This window comes from Xiphophorus hellerii, chromosome 24 (genome assembly GCF_003331165.1).
Source record: "Xiphophorus hellerii strain 12219 chromosome 24, Xiphophorus_hellerii-4.1, whole genome shotgun sequence".
NCBI classification, from domain to species: Eukaryota; Metazoa; Chordata; class Actinopteri; order Cyprinodontiformes; family Poeciliidae; genus Xiphophorus; species Xiphophorus hellerii.
In genome coordinates this window covers 12197712-12218271 of record NC_045695.1, presented here as the reverse complement: position 1 = coordinate 12218271, position 20560 = coordinate 12197712, and the positions used below count along the sequence as shown (strand labels likewise).

Genomic DNA, 20560 nt, shown 5'->3' with positions numbered 1-20560 from the left:
AAGCAATTTAAAATGATCCAGGCTGTGGGCAGATCTAATTTGGAAAAGTAGATTGTTCCATAGAAGAGGAGCAACAACAGAAAAAGCCCCATCTCCTTTCCTCTTAAGCAACCAAATACAGAAAGAAAATAAAAAGAAGATTTTGAAGATATAGAGTATAGATAGATAAATAAATGATTTAGTAAACAAAATGAAAAATAATGAATTATCTAAAAGCTGGAAAGAAAAGTAGGTGAGAGGAAGTTCATGCAAGGAGGGAGTGAGGATTGTTTTGTGGTCTGTCTGACAGTAGAGAAGTCATGATCATCGCATAAGGCAAGATTTTGATGTAGTTTTAGTTTTCTAAATTCAGAGAACAGTTTTCTCTTTAGAGTGGCTTGTTTAAGTAAGCAAATGATTTATGAGGAATGAAATAATATGGGAAGTTTTAAACGTTTCACAACTGCAAAGAGAATAATAATTTGGTGTTGTGACGCCTTGAGTGGACATCCAGAGAGGTTGACAAGCAAGTGTTAAGGTGCCAACCTGAACATTATCCAGCTGAATACCTCAGTTTAGGTTTTGATGAGAAAAGAGCAGCTCTCTTCTCATCAAAGCCTAAATTGAGGTATTCAGCTGGATATTAGAGAAGATCTCTGAGGTTGTTCTGGTTCCCTCTGAATCCTGGAGATAAATTATTCACATGTGGTTTTAATTTCATTTCTTATTTCATGGAAACACTGCAACAGTGAAATTGTGTTTTTTTGACATTAGCAGAAAACAAACTGAGATTTGCTGACAGTTGTCATGGAAACCTCCCAGCGTGATGAAGACTCCTCCAGGCCTTCATCGCCGCAGCTTATTCTGGCTGCTGCTGCAGCACCCAGACACCAGCGGCCCTCGGGGGCCCGGCGGTGGCAGTCCGACGCCCCTGAAATCCACGGGGCGTCGGACCGGAGACCCTCGGCTCAAAGAGGTCAAGGAGACGCTGAAGGTCACCATGGAGACGACCTCAGACGGAGCGCTGGACCGACTCCTCCTCAAGAAGTACGCTTTATTTATCTTTCTACTTTATGGCTTTAAACACTTTTCTCTTTTTATTGGCTTTTTATTTTGTTTTTATTACAAATTCAGATTCTTTTTTGTCATTATTATGAAAAGTTTTAGTTTTTAATTTGGTTTTTATCCAAAATAGTTTCATTATAATAAAACTAATTCTAATTTTATGAGTTCTTTAAAATTCTTCAGAGTAAAAAGTGTTTTTATTTTTGAGAAGGCTATATTTATCTTAAAATAATGTTTTATATGTTGAAGCTTTTTACTTTCACTATGACCTTGAAAAGCATCAAAATGACTCACATCAACTGGGACCAGCTTCCCCTCAGCATGATGCCGCCTCCTCCATGTTTGGACCCGAGGTGTCCCCGTAGCGTTTCCATGGCAACAGCGTTTCTGCTGGTTTCACGTGCAGGTGTAGCAACAGGCCGACGACGAGGCGGTCACCGACCTCAGAACATTTTACGTTTCTATTTCAAATAGTTTCCAGACGTCGATCAGGATGTTGAAGATTTTCAGTTTTATTTTTCATCTGATCTGTTTGATGATCTGCAGGAACAGAAGAGAGAAAAATACTCTGAGTTCAAGATACAAGAGTTGAATTCAGCAGAAATATGAAGTATTAATTTCATTTAAAAAGCTTTAAACAGCATGTTAATGGGGCAAAATGTCATTTTATTCTGTTGTGGTGAAAAAACTTGAGCTAAAATAAGACATGATAGCAGCTCTATAGATTCAGAGCCAAACACTAAAACTTCCTCCGGATCTGTAGCATTAAATCCACTTCAGAACAGATCCAGACGTCCTGAGCAGATCCTCCAGAGAAAAGAAACACAAGATTTGAACTTGGATCATTTGTGACTCAGCTGCTTGGATGTGTGTTTGGCTTTGAAAGGTTTTGTTGTGAAGCAGAAAGTTGATGAAGTTCACAGTGAAGACGACTTCAGTCCACCTGAAACCTGGTTTCACTCAAACCGTCTGATTCACTTTAAGGACGGGAAGTTTCTGATGCAACAGGAAGGAACAAAAGGTCAAAGTTGAAATGAAACAGAGATAAACATCATGTTGCTCACAGATCTGATGGATCAGTTTGCACAGCTGTTATTCCAGGACAACAGTTTTGTTTTTCAGCTTTTGTTGACGGATGAAAATTTGCATTAGAAGATGAGATAATAACCGACTTTCTTTGGTTTATTTGTGTGGATTTAAAGTCGTACAACTTTAAAGAAAAGCAGGAAAACCTTGAGGAGGAACCTGAGCAGCGTTCTGACAGACCAAACACTGAGAGGAACCAGAGTTTGCATCGTCAAAGTGACGACTGTGAAATCATCTGAATCTTGTGACTCGTTTCCCATCAAATCCCAGACAGGAGAAGCAAAGCCTCACGTCTCCAACATGAAGATGGAACAGGATGCAGGACTTCCACCGAGCGTCACGTCACTCACAGCAGATCAGGAGTCTGGCTCTTCACCTCGACACTACCTAAAACCTGGGACAGCGAGGGGTTAAAGGTCATCTCCAGCACCTTAAATGTGCAACATTTCACTTCATATGAGAGCGTCTCAGTTTAGAGGCCAAAACCAGCCAAGAAGCTTCAGAGTTTTCCTGCAACGTAGCGCTGGTCTATTGGCCTCAGTGAGGCTGGTTTTACTGAAGATGTGTTCAGGGCAGCAGGAAAATTCAGCGCTAATACGGACGGGACCAACGACTCCACCTATGATGATGCTTGGATATGAGTTTATATGTTCAGATCTACATGAGATGAAACAGTCGATTTTCATCACATATCAGCACATTCTCCATCGGTCACCCTGCCGTCTTTCTGGATTTATTCATTATTTACATCATCAATGGAAATTGTTCAACCAGATGTTTATCTTTATTTTAATTCAGATCAAGTCAGCTTACATTACTCTTGTTAAATAAGAGTCACTGCAGGATTTTATTCAGTCTGACCAGAAAAATCTTCCTGTAAGAGTTTAACACAGCAGCTGCATTTTATTATTTTAAACTGTTTTTATTACATATATAACTCCAAAAAGTGAATTAAAAAATGTCAGGATAATATGTGAGTCAGTAAATTGTCAATATGACTCAGGAAGACTGTTAGTTTTTCTCTAAACTCCACATTAAGTGGATATTAAATGTAAACAATGCAGCATTATCAGGACTGTAGTTCCCACTATGGCCACCAGAGGGCGGAAATTCCCCGCTCTGAATATAGAGGTGAGTTTGTAGAGCTGCAGCTGGTTTCTGACTTCTGTTAAGTTGATCACGTTTATATCTTTCTCATTATAAATACTAATATTATTATGGTCTGTCTAAAGGACTGACAGCTGATTTAATATATAGATGTGTTATTTTACATACAGATAACTCATCTATATATCCTAAATAAATTACATAATAATGTTTCCTGATGAAATAACTGGTTTGTTTACCAAGATGCCGAGTTTCCATTTTAGAATCAGGAGAATATTTATAATATTTTATTTGGAAAACAGAATAATTATGATAATTTTGCTTCAGAGCCCAATTATATAATTTATATCACATCCTAAGAAAATTACACACTTATGCTTTCTGATAATATAATAAACTAACAAGCTAAAATGTACTTAGAGGAGAATTTGGTTCCTTGTGTTTTACTTTGAAGGAATCCACAGGAAGTGCTATTCACATATCAGCTCTCTAGCTTTACTCTGGTTGTATTTACATACTGCGTCCACTAGGGGGCAGAAGGCTAAGTTAGCAGCTAGCTAGTTTCCCGCTCCTGATTGGCTAATGTAGCCCGTGTTGCTTTCTTCGTGTTTCTGCTGTTTTATTTCTTAAATCTTCTTTCGACTTTAACATGAAATCAATGTTTTATCTGTCAGTGTGAACTAGAAGCAGCTCCACAGAGATGAAAACAGCCGCAGAGACTCTGAGCGGAGCTAACGATGCTAACGATGCTAACAGGCTCCAGCAGCTGGTTTTACACACAAACTGATTATCAGCAGCTGCAAATTTAAACTCTGATGCTGAACAGCAGCGACTGTCCTTCAGTTCACTGATAATCACTCATTAATTTATTATTAAACTAGTATAAAGGACAAAGGAAATTAATAATCGCTCATTAATTTATTATTAAACTAGTATAAAGAATTTTAGTGTGTAGTTACAGTGTCTGACCACAGGAGGGCGGTAGAGAGCGAGTCTCTTCCAACAAATAAAAGTTAAATAATCTGTTTACTGCAGTGCTCAGATATATTTAAAAGCTTCATTGACGTTTTAATTTTATTAATTGTCCTTTAGGTGGTTTTATCCAGCTTGATGCTCTGATCTCAGCTGATTACTAATAAATATAATTTTCATAATATTTGTAGCTTTTTGAGACTTTGATTCTCAAAATTACCCACAGCTAATATTTCTGGGATTTTTACAGAATAAAATGTATTTTTTTTTCAAATAAATTTTCATCTAGAGTAATAGAAATTGTTACTTTCTAATTAGTTGTTGTTTACTTTGTGTCTAAATTATTTTAAAGTTAATCGCCAAATCTAATAACATACAAATATAAAATATATAGATTATTATTCATAGGATTAAGTTAATATCGCTGTGGTTATTAGAAACTATTTAGTGAAAAGTTTAAAGTTTATCAGTTTTATGATGGTTGGTTGAGTTCTTACTGCCCTCTGGTGGTGAACTATCATAACTACAGACGTTCTTCATGTAAATTGTTCAGCCGGATGTTTAAATCCTTCGTTTTTCGCGGCGGTTACGTTCCAAAAAGAACCTGTGATAGGCGAAATCCGCGAAGTAGGAACCTTTATTATACAATGAAATATTTCATAATACATTGAAACCAAAGAACAAAACCTCTTTACAGGCCCAAACATTTGCTTAACAAATAAAAAGTACTGTATAAATTAATTTTTTTTTTTTTACAAATACCTACTGTACTGTAAAATAATAATTTAAATATGAACTGAAGGCGGATTCCTGTGCCCGAATTGCGGAGATCAGCGCCGCCCCACCGCGACCTGAGTTATTGGATTAGAACGGGAGAAAATAAAAAATTATTATGAAAAAACAAAAAAAACAAACAAAGTACAGTAGGACAAACAGTGACTCACGAGTATTTCACTGCACTTCTGACTGAGCCGCTGCATCCTGACTCCGCTCTGTAGCGGTTTTTTTTTCTTCTAAAGCCCGCGGTGCAGGTGTGTTTTTTCGAGAGAAGATCATAGTTATCGGTAGTTGTTGTCGCTCTTTTTTCTTCTGGGCAAAAAGATTCTTATAAACCGACATGCCACCATCGATTATGTTAAATTTGGCAAGCTGTTTTACGTTTGTGTAGGCCTACATATTAAACCGCAACGTTGTTGACACACAGGTAGAGAAGAAGCGGAGAGACTGTTTAGCCAATCAGAATGCAGAACACAAAGGTGAACCGCGATATAACGAGGGTTCACTGAACTCTGATGTTGTTTTGTTACTCATTCTGCTGCAAGTTGGCTCAATTTTGACTCGCAAGACGTAACCGGTCAAATCCGGTTTAGGATTTTCAAAATAAAAGATCCGGAAGTAGTTCATTATTTCTTGCGCGGCCCTGTACCAATTGGTCCGCGGACCGGTGGTTGGGAACCACTGCTCTAGTGGACCCAGATGGTAACTACAGCTACTTGATAAAGTTAGATAAAGTTAAACCACATTCACTTCCGGTTAGTACTTTCACATTAAGAGCCATAGAAACGAGTTAATTTTCTCAATTAGTTTTCATATTAAATAATAAATTTTACTTTTCTTCTTTCCTTCCCGAAACTTTTATTTTAAAGCAGCAAATCAAACTCCGGTGAGGTTTTGCACCACCACTGTATAATATTGTTATTTCTATAGACAGTCTGTAAAAACAGATAAAAGTATTTAAATGACATTAACAAGAGCAGCATAATGTTGTTGTATGTGTAATACATTTATTCAGAAATGAATTCAGTTCTACAAAATACTGCATTTAACTAAGTAATATTAAGTACTAATATTTTAAACTTTATTAACTTTTTCCATATAATATTTATCCATTATGTGTTTTCATCCTGTGTGATGTTATGGTCTCAGCTGTTTGGATTATATATCAAACACATTTTTATTGTTTACATTTACATTTATTTACATTTTGATTCTCAAAATTACCCACAATTAATCTTTCTTGGAAGATTTTTACTAAAGTAAGTTTAGTTTTCATTTCCATGTACTAACCCTGCAGTGACTCTTATTGAACATTAATGTAAGCTGATTTGATTTGGCCTGATAAAAGTGAAAATGAGATCAAATAAACTGTAATTAATATGAAGAGGAATATCTGTAGTTGCGATAGTTCACCACCAGAGGGCAGTGAGCGCTCACAATCCTCCATCAAACGCCTGTTAAACTGCAGTTTGTTCTGCTGGTTTTCTGCTGAATCCATGAAAAAAGCTGCTCAGCTTCAGATCTGCTTCACTAACAGCAAAACAGAAATACTGAAGCTTTTCCATCTTCACTCTAGTTTTTTCACTCTGTTAAATCTAACTGAACTATTAATGTTTATTCAGATGAATCAAACTTTGGCTCTAGAGGAAAACACAAGTTACGTAACTTCCTGTGAAAATAGAAACTGAAACCAACTTTGGTCTCCTTCAGATCAGCCTCCATTTTGAGCTGCAGGATGGAAATAACTTGCTGACTTGTTACTAGAGGTAAGTGTTGCCGCTCCGGGTCCCTCCGTGTCTCTCGGCTCTCTGGAGCCTTTCTAACCGATGAACCCACCGAGGCTTCCCGGGGCCTCAGTCACCTCGGCCTGGGTCGCTCGGCTCTCATAGGGCCTGGTCCCCGCAGCAGCGCTCTGTTTACTTTATTGAAGGCCTGATCTAGAAAGGAATTAGATCAAATGAAAAACTTTATTGTGAGACGTTGCTGCTTATAAAGTGATGCTAAGTGAGGTTACATTATGCGACTATAAGGAACAAAAAGAGAAATATTGAACACACTATAAACACACAGCTCAGTTACTGCGCAGTTAACCTGGTGAATGATCAGCTATGATCTACCATGACAGCAGCATCTAAAGCTGATCTGTTTGTGTGGAGCAATAATGAACTTTTCAGATTTAATCTAAATAAACTGAGAACTTAATGTAACTTTTACAGTCCATCAGTTCTTGCTGCAGCGACTCTCTCTGGTGTTTTAACCTAAAAAGCAGAACTAAAACATTGTAAACTAGTTTCTCTGCTTGTTGAAATCAGCAGGAAGTGAATCACATCACTCCGTCCCTCATCAGTCTGGGGTTCAGCAGAAACTGATGTTTCTCTTGTCTGTGGATCAGAACCGGCTTTAAGCCGTCCACAGATTTCCTCTCTTCCTCCTCACTGAGTTTGGTCTTTTTCCAGGTTTTCCTCTTGTTGTTCCTTTCAGCAGGAAGAAACTCTTTGTCTCTCAAAGCTCTGCTGGAAAAATGCATCCAGATCCAGACTGACTCTTACCTGAAAGGTTGCTGTGTTTAGCAATCAGTATCTGCAAAATCGGAATCGATCAGCCAGAAAACTGCAGTCGGTTCAACCCTAAAAATAACAATACTTTTAAATGGAGCAATAATAATAAAATAAATAATTTCACAAACATTTTAGATCAGTTGTAACAAACTAGTTTCTAACTAAAAGAGTTGCATTAATGTGTCTCTTTATTTTGAAGTTCAATCAGATCAATAGACTAAATATGTTTCAGGCCTCGCTGAGTGTTTGGGGGCTTCATCCCCCTATTGAAGCAGCTGTTTACCCATGATTCCTTGCAGTGGGTCCAGCTGGTACCTCAGCTGGATGCTGTGGTCCCCGAAAGCTGCTTTGTGTCTCTTGAGCTGAGAGGAAATCCTGCTGAGCTGCACACAGAGGCTGACATGTTGCTGAGATCCCAGCTGGACCCGGTTCTGTCTGGAGGAGAGCTGTGGACCCGACCTGAGCTGCTGCTCCCTCAGAACCTTCTGCTCACTGACTCCCTCCATACAGAGCTACAATAGAGTCATGATGCGTTCAAGTCCACTGGGAGCTAAATAAGTTCACTAGTTCATAGGAAATGTTCACTCATTCATTCAAATGATTCACTCTGATCCTCTGAACACATGATGGGAACCAGCTTTCTGCTTCACAGGACAGTTACTGGAACCGGATCACTGGACTGACTGGTTCTGGTTTCTCTCTCTCCAAAAGGCCAGAAGATGAAAGATCAGGACAGAGCAGAACCTCCAGGACCCATCAGTCCATCTATGAGGAGTGACCGGTCCAAACATGATCCTCCAGACTTCAGTAATGAACCTGAACCATCAGACAGAAAGTAAGAAACCATTTTCTAACTGATTCATGTGAATCTATAGAGATATAAAATAAAAGATATTAACTGGTTGATCTTCAGTGTTTTAATAAACAGTAACTTAATTTTCTGAGATATTAATTTAAAGTTAGTCATGAAGGATGTTGGTCAGTAAATCAGAGTTTGAATGAAAGTCTGAATGAATCAATGATGAAAATGTTTCTTGAAAACAAAAACAACCAACAATGTGAGGAGCAACGACTCAGATTGTCTCTAAAACCCAGTGAAGCACTGGAGCTTCCAGACTGGGAACACTGGTATCAGTCATGATACCAGATATGATACAATGAAGAACTTCAAACCAGAGATCATCAACGATCTCAGGTTCTGTTCTGACCCAGTTCTGGTCTCTAGTTTGTGGTGGACCTTCATGAACATGTTCAGCTCCAGCCTGTTGATAGTGAAATATTTCACTGATGAAGAAATGTCTTTACAGGAGGAGGAAGTGTGAAGAAAGACCCAGAACAGGAGCTGAACGGCCGACAGCCAATCAGAGCAGCTGTTCTCCAGGTGAGACTGAACTCCTCCAATCAGAGCTTCCTGTCGTCTCTGTTGGACCAGATCCACGTCTTTAGTTGAGATTTGGAAATTTAAGGTTTAAAAGTCTTTTAGTGATCAATTATTTCAGCTGGTGTAACTGGAACTCATGTGCTGGTGATGATAAAGAAAGGAGAAAAAAAGTGATGAAAAATGTTTGTTAATCAGTCAATATTTTCATCACAATATTCACCAATAATATTGAGAGTTAACAGCTCCTTGATGACCTTCTATCAGATCGCGTCTTTAAACATTCAGAGATAGAAGGTAAACTTGAGAAGAACCAAACCAGAGCAGACAAGGACTGCAACAAAATAGATGCTGTGATGAAGAAGAACAGAGAGCCTGCAGATTGATGGTCAAACATCTTCAGCACATGGATGAATTGAAGGTTTCAATTAATTTCCGTTTTTGGGATTGCTTTTTCTTATATTGTGCCTCCATATCTGGCTTGTCTTTATTTATTATCGTAGCTGCTTCAGGTTTGCTTTTGTTACATTGTGCAGCCGTGTTTCCTGGCCTATTCGCTCGTCGGTTTACGGGTCAAGAGTGGCGATTTCAGCTCGACCTGACCGAGTCCTGTGAGCGTGAGATGCTGGGTGTCTGGGGTCACTCTGGAGGCTATATGTGCAGCAGCCTCTTGGTCATCCCCAAATACCTTTGCTGGGTTTTACAGGGTTTAACTGGGCCCACCTTTCACCTGGGATCCTATCCCAGCGCTCATCATCATCCCAGTGAGGTGGGCATGTTTTCGGGGTTGTTTCTTTTCTGTGTGTGATTTCTCAGGACTCTGTCGGTAATCGTCATCCAGTGCTTTAAGCACCGCCTCTGGCGGTCAGTAGGATGAAATAGAACAAAAGTTTCGACTGTAACTACGGTTCTATGAATCCCGGATGACCGCCAGAGCGCTCGGTCCCTCAGAATCATCGTGTTTCACGAGAAGATTGAGGGACTGAGCTGTCATTGTCACGTGACTATATAGACTTACTGTTGTCACCGGGGGTCACATGTGACCATGTTGGTATAAGATTCTCGACCTGTGCAAGAGAGATCATTACCTGAGTGAAGTTGGCCCCCCCCACTTTTATTAAATCAGACAAAATTGGTGTCAAACGTTTGTGCTACGTTTGTGCTGGTTGTGCAGCAAAATTTTTTGTTTGTACTGCTATCATTTTAAAGATATAAAGAAATGTTTTTAGAGGTCATCAAAGGTCAACCAGACCCCCCACCTTCTTCAAATCAGACGAAATGGGTGTCAATCAACTCGGCTACGTTTGTGCTGGTTTGTGCAGCAAAGATTTTCATTTGTGCTCCTATCATTCTAAAGATGTAAAGAAAAATGTTCTCCAGGGGTATTTAAAATATATATATTAAATATTTTATGTTTTTGTATAGCAAAACTCACTACTAAGGCATGTAGAGGTTCCATGTGCAACACCTGGTGACTTTTTTCTGCTTGACATTCAAAATGTCTATGCAAACCACTTTACTCTTTGCTATTTTAGAGCCTTCTCCCAATAGCATTGCATGTCATGACAGCTCTGGCTACTTAGCATAGCCACTGATGACTGCAGAAAATCTATTGTCAGTACATTTGTTTTCTGCCATTATCACAGCGTTGAGACAATCTCCTGGCTCTGAGGGTTTGTTGAGGGTGCATTTCTGCAGATTGCAATAGCATAGGTTGGAGGAGAAGCCTGAATATATGTATATATATATTTTTGGCACAGATGAGCTGTCTTATATCATACTGTACTGAAACAGTAACAATTTTGGAAAATATGTAAAAATACATTCCTTTTATGAATCTTGCATACTGCAGGTGCAAGTGGGACAAACTTACCTTGATGCACTGCTATGAAGTATTGAAAAGAAGTGTTGCTGTCATTCATAACATTGACCCTCAAAAGGGCTGAGTACATGGCCAAGCACATGTTTGGTTATTTTCTTATTTTTTGTATTTAAAAAGTACAGTTTGTCTAATAGCACCCTCTAGTGATCAGAAGCTAAGATACAGGTCACCAAGATTGTTTTGGGAGGCATTGTAGCAACCTGTTCATTCGAAATAAGACCAAGTTTGAATTGAATTTCTTCCAGGTTTAAAATTAAAGTATTCATATTCATAGGTTAGCAACTTACAAAATGATAGCAGTACAAATGACAATTTTTGCTATACAAAAACATAAAATATTTAATATATATATATATTTTAAATACCCCTGGAGAACATTTTTCTTTATATCTTTAGAATGATAGGAGCACAAATGAAAATCTTTGCTGCACAAACGTAGCCGAGTTGATTGACACCCATTTCGTCTGATTTGAAGAAGGTGGGGGGGCCAACTTCACTCAGGTGAGATCATTCAGTGCTTTAAGCACCGCCTCTGGCGGTCATCTGGGATTCATCGAACCGTAGTTACAGTCGTGACTTTCGTTATTCTTACCATGCAGAGTTTTTATAAAATTTGGGCTTTTTATTATTGATTTTACTTTTTTCTCATCCATTAAAGCTGATGCACAAATTGTCTCTGAGAATATCAAAAAATTATTGTTTTCCTTATGTTCAGCTGAAGTGTCTCCTCTCCTGTCTTTGTCTCTTTCTTCAGATTTTGATATACGGTGTCAGAGTGACCATAAAGCGTCTCTGAAGAAGAAGTTCCAGAGTCTCTTTGAAGGCGTCGCTGAACCTGAAATCAAACCGTTCTGAACCAGATCTACACAGAGCTCCACATCACAGAGGGGTTAACTAGAGAGGTCAACCAGGAACATGAGGTCAGACACATTGAAACAGCATCCAGGAAACAAGAAACAATCAGAAGAGAAGACATCTTTAAAGTCCCCCTGGAAGAGATCAACCAATCAGAACAGTGATGACCATGGGAGTGGCTGGCATTGGGAAAACACTGTTAACACAGAAGTTCACTCTGGACTGGGCTGAAGGCAAAACCAACCAGAACATTGATTTCATATTTCCATTCACTTTCAGAGAGCTGAATATGTTGAAAGAAGAAAGTTCAGTTTATTAGGACTGATTCATAAATTATTTTCTAAAACCAAAGAAATCAGCAGCTTTGAAACGTTCCAGGTTCTGTTCATCTTTGATGGTCTGGATGAAAGTCGATTTACTCTGGATTTCAAGAACAATCCGATCCTGACTGATGTTACAGAGTCCAGCTCAGTGGATGTTCTGGTGACAAACCTCATCAGGAGGAAACTGCTTCCCTCTGCTCTCCTCTGGATAACCACACGACCTGCAGCAGCCAATCAGATCCCTGCTGAGTGTGTTGGCATGGCAACAGAGGTCAGAGGGTTCACTGACCCCCAGAAGGAGGAGTACTTCAGGAAGAGATTCAGAGATGATGAAGAGAAGGCCAGCAGGATCATCTCCCACATCCAGAAATCAAAAAGTCTCCACATCATGTGTCACATCCCAGTTTTCTGCTGGATCACTGCTAAAGTTCTGGAGGATGTGATGAAGACCAGAGAGGGAGGAAAACTGCCAAAGACTCTGACTGAGATGTACATAGCATTCCTGGAGGTTAACTTCGCAATCAAGAAGGAAAAGTATGATGGAGGAAAAAAGACAAGATCAATCTGGAGTCCAGAGAACAAGAAGCTGATTGAGTCTCTAGGAAAACTGGCTTTTGAGCAGCTGCTGAAGGGAAACCTGATCTTCTATGACAAAGAGCTCAAAAAGTGCGGCATCAACATCAAAGATGCTGCGTTGTTCTCAGGAGTGTTCACTGAAATGTTTAAAAGAGAGAGAGGGACGTGCGACATCTCCGTCTACTCTTTGTTTCATCTGAGCATCCAGGAGTTCTGGCTGCAGTCTACATGCTCCACTGTTTCACCAGCAGGAAGTCAGAGGTGATCAAGACGTTTCTGGGAGAAAAATACAGAGAAACATCTCTAGATGAGTTCATGAAGAAAGTCATGGAGAAATCCCTCCGCAGTAAAAATGGCCACCTTGACCTGTTTTGTCCGCTTCCTTCATGGTCTCACTGTGGAGGTCCAACCAGAGACTCTTAGAAGATCTGCTGGGTCAGACAGAGAACAGTCCAGAAACCATCCAGAGAATCATCATCAACCTGAAGGAGATGAACACTAATAGAATCTCTCCTGACAGAAGCATCAACATCTTCTACTGTCTGGTGGAGATGAACGACGTCTCATTTTATCAGGAGATCCAACGGCTGCTGGATTCAGGGAAGAAGCTCTCAGAGACTGGACTGTTCAGCTCTGGCCTTCATGCTGCAGATGTCAGAGGTTCTGGATGAGTTGGACCTGGAGAAGTACAACACATCATCAGATGGACGACTGAGACTGGTTCCAGCTGTGAGGAACTGCAGGAAAGGCTCGGTGAGTCCAGATGTTTTCATTGTGTGAATGCTGATTCAGCTCTATTGTCCTCCTGTTTCTTCTTCTTCTTCAAGTTGCTTCTGGATGTTTTTGGTCTTTAACTTCTTCCTTCATCCTCTGGACTATTTCAGACATTCAACCATCTAAACATTCAGCTCATCCAGGACAGCTGCAGCTTCTGGTTTTAGACAGTTTTGATCATTTTAAAAATATTTATCTTTTTATCAGTTTTCATGTTTAAATGAATAGAAAACCCTGAACTCTAGAAAAAAATATATTTTGTCTGAAAGATCCAATCAGCCAGAGAGACTTTTACACTTTAAACTCCTCTTCACTCATTGAGCCGCTACTCCTTTTAGGATCTTTGTCTTTTTTTAAAAATAAAATCACTGTTTAGGTTTGATGGACACTTTCAAATAACCACATTGCTGCTGTTGTCATGGAAACCAGTTAGAAACTTAGTGAACCAACTTTTCCTCCTCCCACTAGTTTCCTCTGAGTTTGTAAATGAGAGCAAAATGTGGTGATTGTTGTCTGGCTCCAGAAAAAGTCCTAGTTTCTGTCAGATCCTCCCAAAGCTCTGAGAACTCTGCTTCCAGAGCTGGAACCATTTTCCTCATCAACTCTTCATCTGCAGCTTTTGTTGAAGCTGTTAGCCATGAAGACCTGGAGAGACATGAGCTTCAACTCTTTAGACATCCCAGCCTCTTCTAGTTACTGGAGAACTTTCACTGCTTCACCATGAAAATGCTGCTGGACCCAAACACTCTGTTTTGGTCTTCAGCTCTTTAAGAGTTTAGCAACAATTTCGTCTAACATCCAAACCTTTGTTCCTCTGAGCCACACGGTCTAGTCCAAGTCCGAGCTGTGAGCAGTTCCTCCTCCTCTCCATCATCTCCAGTAGTTTCCTTCATCAGCTCAGTCAGCCTCTTCATCAGCTGCTTCAGCTCCTTTGAGGCTCTGATGCTGCAGCTCCATCAGATGCTGCAGAGAAACTGAACTTTCCTTCACAGATGATAGAAGATCTTCAACATCTGACTGCAGCTGAAGGTCTGAGGACATGAAGCCTGGACCAGCACCAGAACCAGAACCTGAACTTTAAACCAGGAACTGCACAGATTCTCTGTGGGGTCAAACTCAGTAAATTGAAGATCAGATGTTGATCAGATGATGACATCACTGTTATCATATTTTAGTCTGTTTATGATCCAGATTGATTTCATTAGAACTGAATTTATTTCTTCTCTAATCACAGACTTGGAGGCTGTTCGCTCGAAAAGGCTGAATATGAAGTTTTGGCCTCGGCTCTGAAGTCCAACCCAGATCTGACTGAACTGGAAATAAATCAGATCTTCATAAATAAAGGTGGAGACTCTGATCTGAAGCCTCAGCTTGAGATCCTGGAGAGTTCAGTCAGTAAAGTGAAGATTCTGAGGTTTGTTTTCTTTATTTATACAATAAAATCATTCATTTATACTTTAAACATTAGTTTAATTAATGCTTTTATTCTAACATATTTTATTTCATAACAACCTGTTTAAATGTCAGAATAAAATCTCTAAAACTTTTTACCTTATATATTATTTTTTCTTATATCAGACTTTGAGATTATTGAACTTTGTTTTTCAGTTTTTTACTTTAAAATGTTTTTTACTGATGAACAAAATGAGTAAAATAATTCAAATGATGTAAATTAATGATGGAGATGTTTCAGTTTGGTTTGGTAAAGATTCAGATTGTTTTATTTCTCATTTCTGATTCTCATCTTTACATCCAGAATGAAATGTTGTTCCTCCAGAGTCGAGCCACAAACACTGACAAGTTCAAATCATCATTATGAGCAAATCTAAGAAATGACTGATTGTAGAAAAGCAAATCTAGATGAATGAATGAAGTGAGGTTTGCAGCAGCAGCAGGTTCCTCAGCTTTGTCCTGAAGCTGTGGTTCTGTTGGGCCCGGGTCAGAGAGGAACCGTCCTCTTCAGTCTGACAGCTGTCAGTCGGTTGGAGCCTCGTCTCTGTGATGATGCTTCATCAGGTCACGTCTCCTTAGGAAATAATGGCCTCCATTGGCTTTCAGCAGCTTTAATAAGAACCCAAGGCCATTAATGAAGAACTGAGTGGTTCTGATCCAGTTACCAAGTCGGGTCTCCAGCTGATGATCAGGAACCAGCAGAAATAGCTCAACTCATCCAGGCTGATAGAAAACTTTGAGTTTCTTTATTGATCAAATGTTCTGGTTCTGCTGGTTTGGACTCTTTAAACCAGTTTGACTGGATCAGATGTTAGAATCAGTTCATCATGTTTCTTTTACATTCAGGGAAATTAATTTTCTACATTTTTATTATTTATTTGTTCATGTTTCAGTTTTAACCTGCATCCTGTTGGCTTCAGCTCACATCTTTTATTCTTTATTCAGCTTGATGGACTGCAGTTTGTCAGAGACCAGCTGGACTTCTCTGTTCTCAGCTCTGAAGTCCAAACCGACCCATCTGACAAGACTGGACCTGACCAGCATCAACCTGGGAGATTCTGGACTGAAGGAGCTCTGTGGTTTTCTACAGACTGAAGGCTGCAGACTGGAGACATTGAGGTATTTAATTCTATAATTATTGATAATTCTGTGAATAATTATATATAATTGATCATAAATCAAATTAATTTCTTCTGTTCTAATAAATATTTTCTGAGTTTGTTCCTGGACTTGGATCCAGAGTTTAATTTAGTCCCTCTGTGTAACTGAGTTGGACCTGCTGACCTGAGGTCAGAACAGGACAGCATTCGGACCCCCAGTATGTAGAAATCCCCCTCATGTGAAGCAGGTCAAAGGTCATTCAACCCAGTCTAGAAAAGTGAATTCCTGGAATCTGACAGGAACTAATCAATAATCAATGATTGATGCTTCAACACTTTGATCAGAACCTGGAATGATTTTACTGACTAAAATCCTCCAACACAACATGACCCAGTACCAGGTTCTGGTTCTGGTTCTGGTTCTGAAGTCAGCAGGTCTTTATTGAAGCAGCAGCTTGTTGGCATTAATATTGATGAGAATCTTTAACTGGTTCTGTTGGACTGGTTAACCTGCATCCTGTTGGCTTCAGCTCACATCTTTTATTCTTTATTCAGATTGTTTGACTGCAGTTTGTCAAAGATCAGCTGTGATTATTTGGCCTCAACTCTGAAGTCCAACCCGACCCGTCTGACATATCTGGACCTGAGAGGAAACAACCTGAAGGATTCAAATGTTCGGCGGCTGAAGAAGCTTGTAAAGACTTTAGAGTAAGTAAATGTTTCTAGTGAGTCCATCTCCTGTCAGCATATTGAACTGAACCAGTTAGCATCAAAGCAAAGATCCAGTGTTCCCAGTAAAGCTGCAGCTTCTCAGTGGGAGGAGAATGGTTCAGGCTTCCTGATTGGACACAGAGACAGCAATCAGCCAATCAGAGGAGCAGCAGCTTGCTGTGTTCCTGCGTTTGTGTTGGTGTGAAGATGAGTGTTGTTGCTGTGTCCATGTCTCCAGGAAGTCCAGCTGGACTCCAGCGTCCAGCCGTCCAACATGTCTAGAGACAGTGGTCCTCATCCATCAAACTGTGGCAGCAGCAGATCTTATCTCAGATCTGTTTGTTCTCTCAGTTCAACAGGAAACAACTGATCGGGTTTCATCTTGGTCACAGCTCTGAGATCAGTCTGACTGCAGCCTGGAAACCATCTAGTGGATGTGCTGCGTCACTGACTGCTGCTGGAGAGAGGCTGGAAACACTCACTGATCTGCTCTCTCCTTCCTTCTTCTCTCTGCAGGTTCTGGCCTGTGTGAAGTAGAGAATGGTCTCAGTGTCCTGCTGATCCTCAGAGGTTGAAGCTGCAGCAGTTTGAGTCTTTAAGACTCTGACTGGATCATGATGATGACCTCTGACCTCCAAGGTTTTCCTCTCGTTTATTTTCTCATGTCTGTCATTTAGTGTCTGATATTGTTTGTCTCTTTGGATCAATAAAGATCCAATTCAAACTGGGCTCCATTTAGAGGCTTCATGGAGTTTTGATCTGAACTGGATTCAACTGGAAAGTTGATCTTTTTTCTCTCTGATTCATTTTCATCCTGGAACCAGAAATGGTCTGAGAATGGAAACATGGGAATCATTTTCAGTTCAGCTTTGAAGCCATGAAAGACACTTCAAACCTCTTTTCTCTGCTGCTTCTTCCTTCTGCTGACATGAAAATGTTCCTCAAAGCTCCACAGATAAAAAGATGCTTTACTGGAAACTGCAGAGAAACTTCAGCTTCCATCACAGAAACCAGTTTAACCAGTTTAGAACTGGATGTCCTACAGAAACTCTGATCTTAGAGCAGTTTTCAGGAACATGTGGAACCTGGAAAAAAAAGATTTTATATATTTTATGTTCATTGTAAAAACTAAATCTTGAAGTTTTACGTCATCATTGATTCTCAGCTTTAATTTCTCTGTTTGTTTTGGTTTTTACTTTTTTAACTCCATATTTCATGTTTTGAGTTTTCTAGAGAACTTCAGGCTCTTTACTGTGATTTTACTGATTTATTCAAACCTCAGAGAATCACTGGGATAATGTGCTGATTGGTTCATGTTTGATTTTCATAATTCTTCTAATGCAATGTGGGTTGCTGGACGTTTAACGACCAAATAAAGTTTTTAAAAAATCTTTGTGTATTTTTTATGCAGCTGACTGTGTACACATATAATAACTAAACCTTCATTTTAATCCTCCAGGCCATTTTTGCTGTATTATAAGTTTTCACATTTAGTTTCACAGCTTAAATTAGTAAAAGCAGAAACATCTCAAGTTGATTTCAGCTTTAAGCTACTAATTTAGCCAGCAGTTTATTTTTGCAGTATTCAGACTGAAGATGTTTTTTTAATAAAACAGATGAGAACCAATCTTTTCAATCAAAACTCGATTAATTAAATCAGCTATTGAATTAGAATAATAACTTGTATAAAACTGCCATTTCTGTCTGGTTAATGGTGCAGCAGATCCTGCAGGGGGCGCTCTGGGGCCTCAGTGTTCAGGTCGGTTACAGTCTCATCTCCCAGACTCCTGAATCTTCTGGTTCCTTCCTGAAATGATTTCCTGCAATAAAATGTTGGTTGGAAATGAGCAGAAAACTGAGAAAAACCTGAAAAAGTTCAAATCTGACCTAAAGTTTTACAGCTCAACTCACTGAGAAAACAAAGAGAGGAAACATGGAAGGAAAGGAATTTAATATCACCTGGAAGGGGGCGGAGCCTCAGGTGAGTGAAGGGGCGGGGCCTCAGCTCTAGTCAGGTTTGGATCAGAACCGGTTCAGACTCCATGCAGCAGCAGAGCAGAGTCTGGATCAGGTGAGTTTTCACTTCTTCTTGTTTTCCTCTCTGGGTTTTCTCTCTGTGGAGGAACCAGAACCAGAACTCGGCCCGGTTCTCCTTCAGAGCCAAGCTGCTGGCTTCATGGAGCTGTGGTTCTGGTCGGGTTCTGGTTTCCTGCTGATCATAACTAACAAACTGACAGCAGATTTCTACAAGCTCTCTTAAAGCTGCAGTTTCCTGTTGCTGAGCTGAACTGGTTCCAGTATCTTTACTGGTTCTGCTGCTCTTCCTCCTGCTTCATTTTGCGTGTCGGTTTTCACAATAAAAGCGTGATGAGCCGCTTCATGGGTTATTGTATTTGATCGCATCAGAGGAATATTTGTCTTCATCAGTGGCCGAAATAAAAGGAACCTTTTATAGTTCATGTGTATTAATGATTTTGATGATGGCTTCACAAATGTAATGTTTGTTACCAGTTTTCTCAATGGTTGATTATTTTGTGACTTTATATTTGTGTGTTTTTATTATGTAAAACACTTTGACACTGCATTGTTGCTGAAATGTGCTACACAAATAAACCTGATTGAAAAGGAGCCAGCAAGAAGAAAAAATCAGGGAAAACTTGATATGTTCGCTCACAAGATTCTTCAAAAACAATAATTAAACCCTTCACCTCCAAAATTCTCACCTTCTTGAAATTATTTCCACTATTTCTTTGCTCTGCAAAAATATATCAGTCTTGCACAGCAGAAACGACTTAAAGCTGCTGGAAAAGTAAAATTCTGGCTGATGAGTAAAAATATAAGGGATCAGATCAGAGAGCCAATAGAAATCCAAGAAAAATAACTTTTGAAGAATTTTAGTTTTTCAGGAGGCAAATCAAAACTCAAAGAAAACTGTTTGCCCCAACAAGCGCTGCACTCCGAATCCACTAAAACAAATATTTATTGTCAAATCAGTCAGTGACAAAAGAAAACAGCCACTGACCGTCAACATATATCAGGATTGACTACAAATGATTGAATAACTAATAAAGATGAGTTAAATAGGATTTAATTGACTCTCCTGTTACTAAACGTGAGTTTGACAAGAACTTTGACAATATTGCATTTACTAATTGTTTTTAAATATGTCTATCTGAGTGACAAGGCTGCCACAGTTTCACCAGCAGATGTCACTAGTGAGAAATGAATGAAGCATCGAGTTATGAACTTTTGGGCAAAGCAATGGGCCGGGAAGCTTCATTGCTTCATGAGGCTTCATTTGACCATCACTACTCTTTAGACACTTTGTCTCATGCAGAGCAACAACCAGCCTCTGATGACATCACTAGAGGCGACCAATCAGAGGCCTTCAGGTCACATGATGGAGGTTTTTGTGTCCACACAATGAAAGGTCAATAGTTCATCTTTGTAAATCATGTCAGTGGTTTTATCGTGTCGGCGACACTTTAAGTTTTTTGCCAACTTCCATAAAAATAGAAGAAGAAGAAAAAAGTGCAGATGAGCTTCGTCTGCAGAGGATTCTTCAGGTCAGAGGTCACATCTAATTAGAAACATTTCTCTCCTAGATTCATATGGAGGAAACTAGAAAGAACAAGAGACTCTGCAGCTGCAGCAGGAATGAGAAGCAAAGAATCTGGTTCAGCCTGTCAGTGGCGACGGGATTAAAACTTTCTGCAGTTTTTGCTGTCAGGAGTTTCCAGTTGGACATGGAGGTGAGAACGATTCATCTCAGCAGCTTCACTGAAGCTCAATGGGTTTTCAGCTACAATGCAGCTTGATGCTGCTTTAGTTTTTCATTCTGGTTTGAAGTTTTGATTTTAAAACATCTTCTGTTCTCTGAGGCCACCAGCTGGAAACATGGAAGGAGAAAAATCTGAACATTGTGTGGATTAAATCCCTGGTTTTATTCCAGAATGTTACATGGA

The 20560-nt window shown here is 39.6% G+C and overlaps 1 long non-coding RNA gene across 1 annotated transcript; it reads left to right on the top strand.

Annotated features, from left to right (window-relative positions):
- Nucleotides 1-799: 799 nt before the first annotated feature.
- On the top strand, nt 800-8916 carry LOC116715963 (uncharacterized). Its single transcript, XR_004338298.1, has 4 exons — nt 800-1026; nt 6697-6752; nt 8256-8379; nt 8852-8916. It is a non-coding gene; the product is annotated as an uncharacterized LOC116715963 (long non-coding RNA).
- Nucleotides 8917-20560: the final 11644 nt, after the last annotated feature.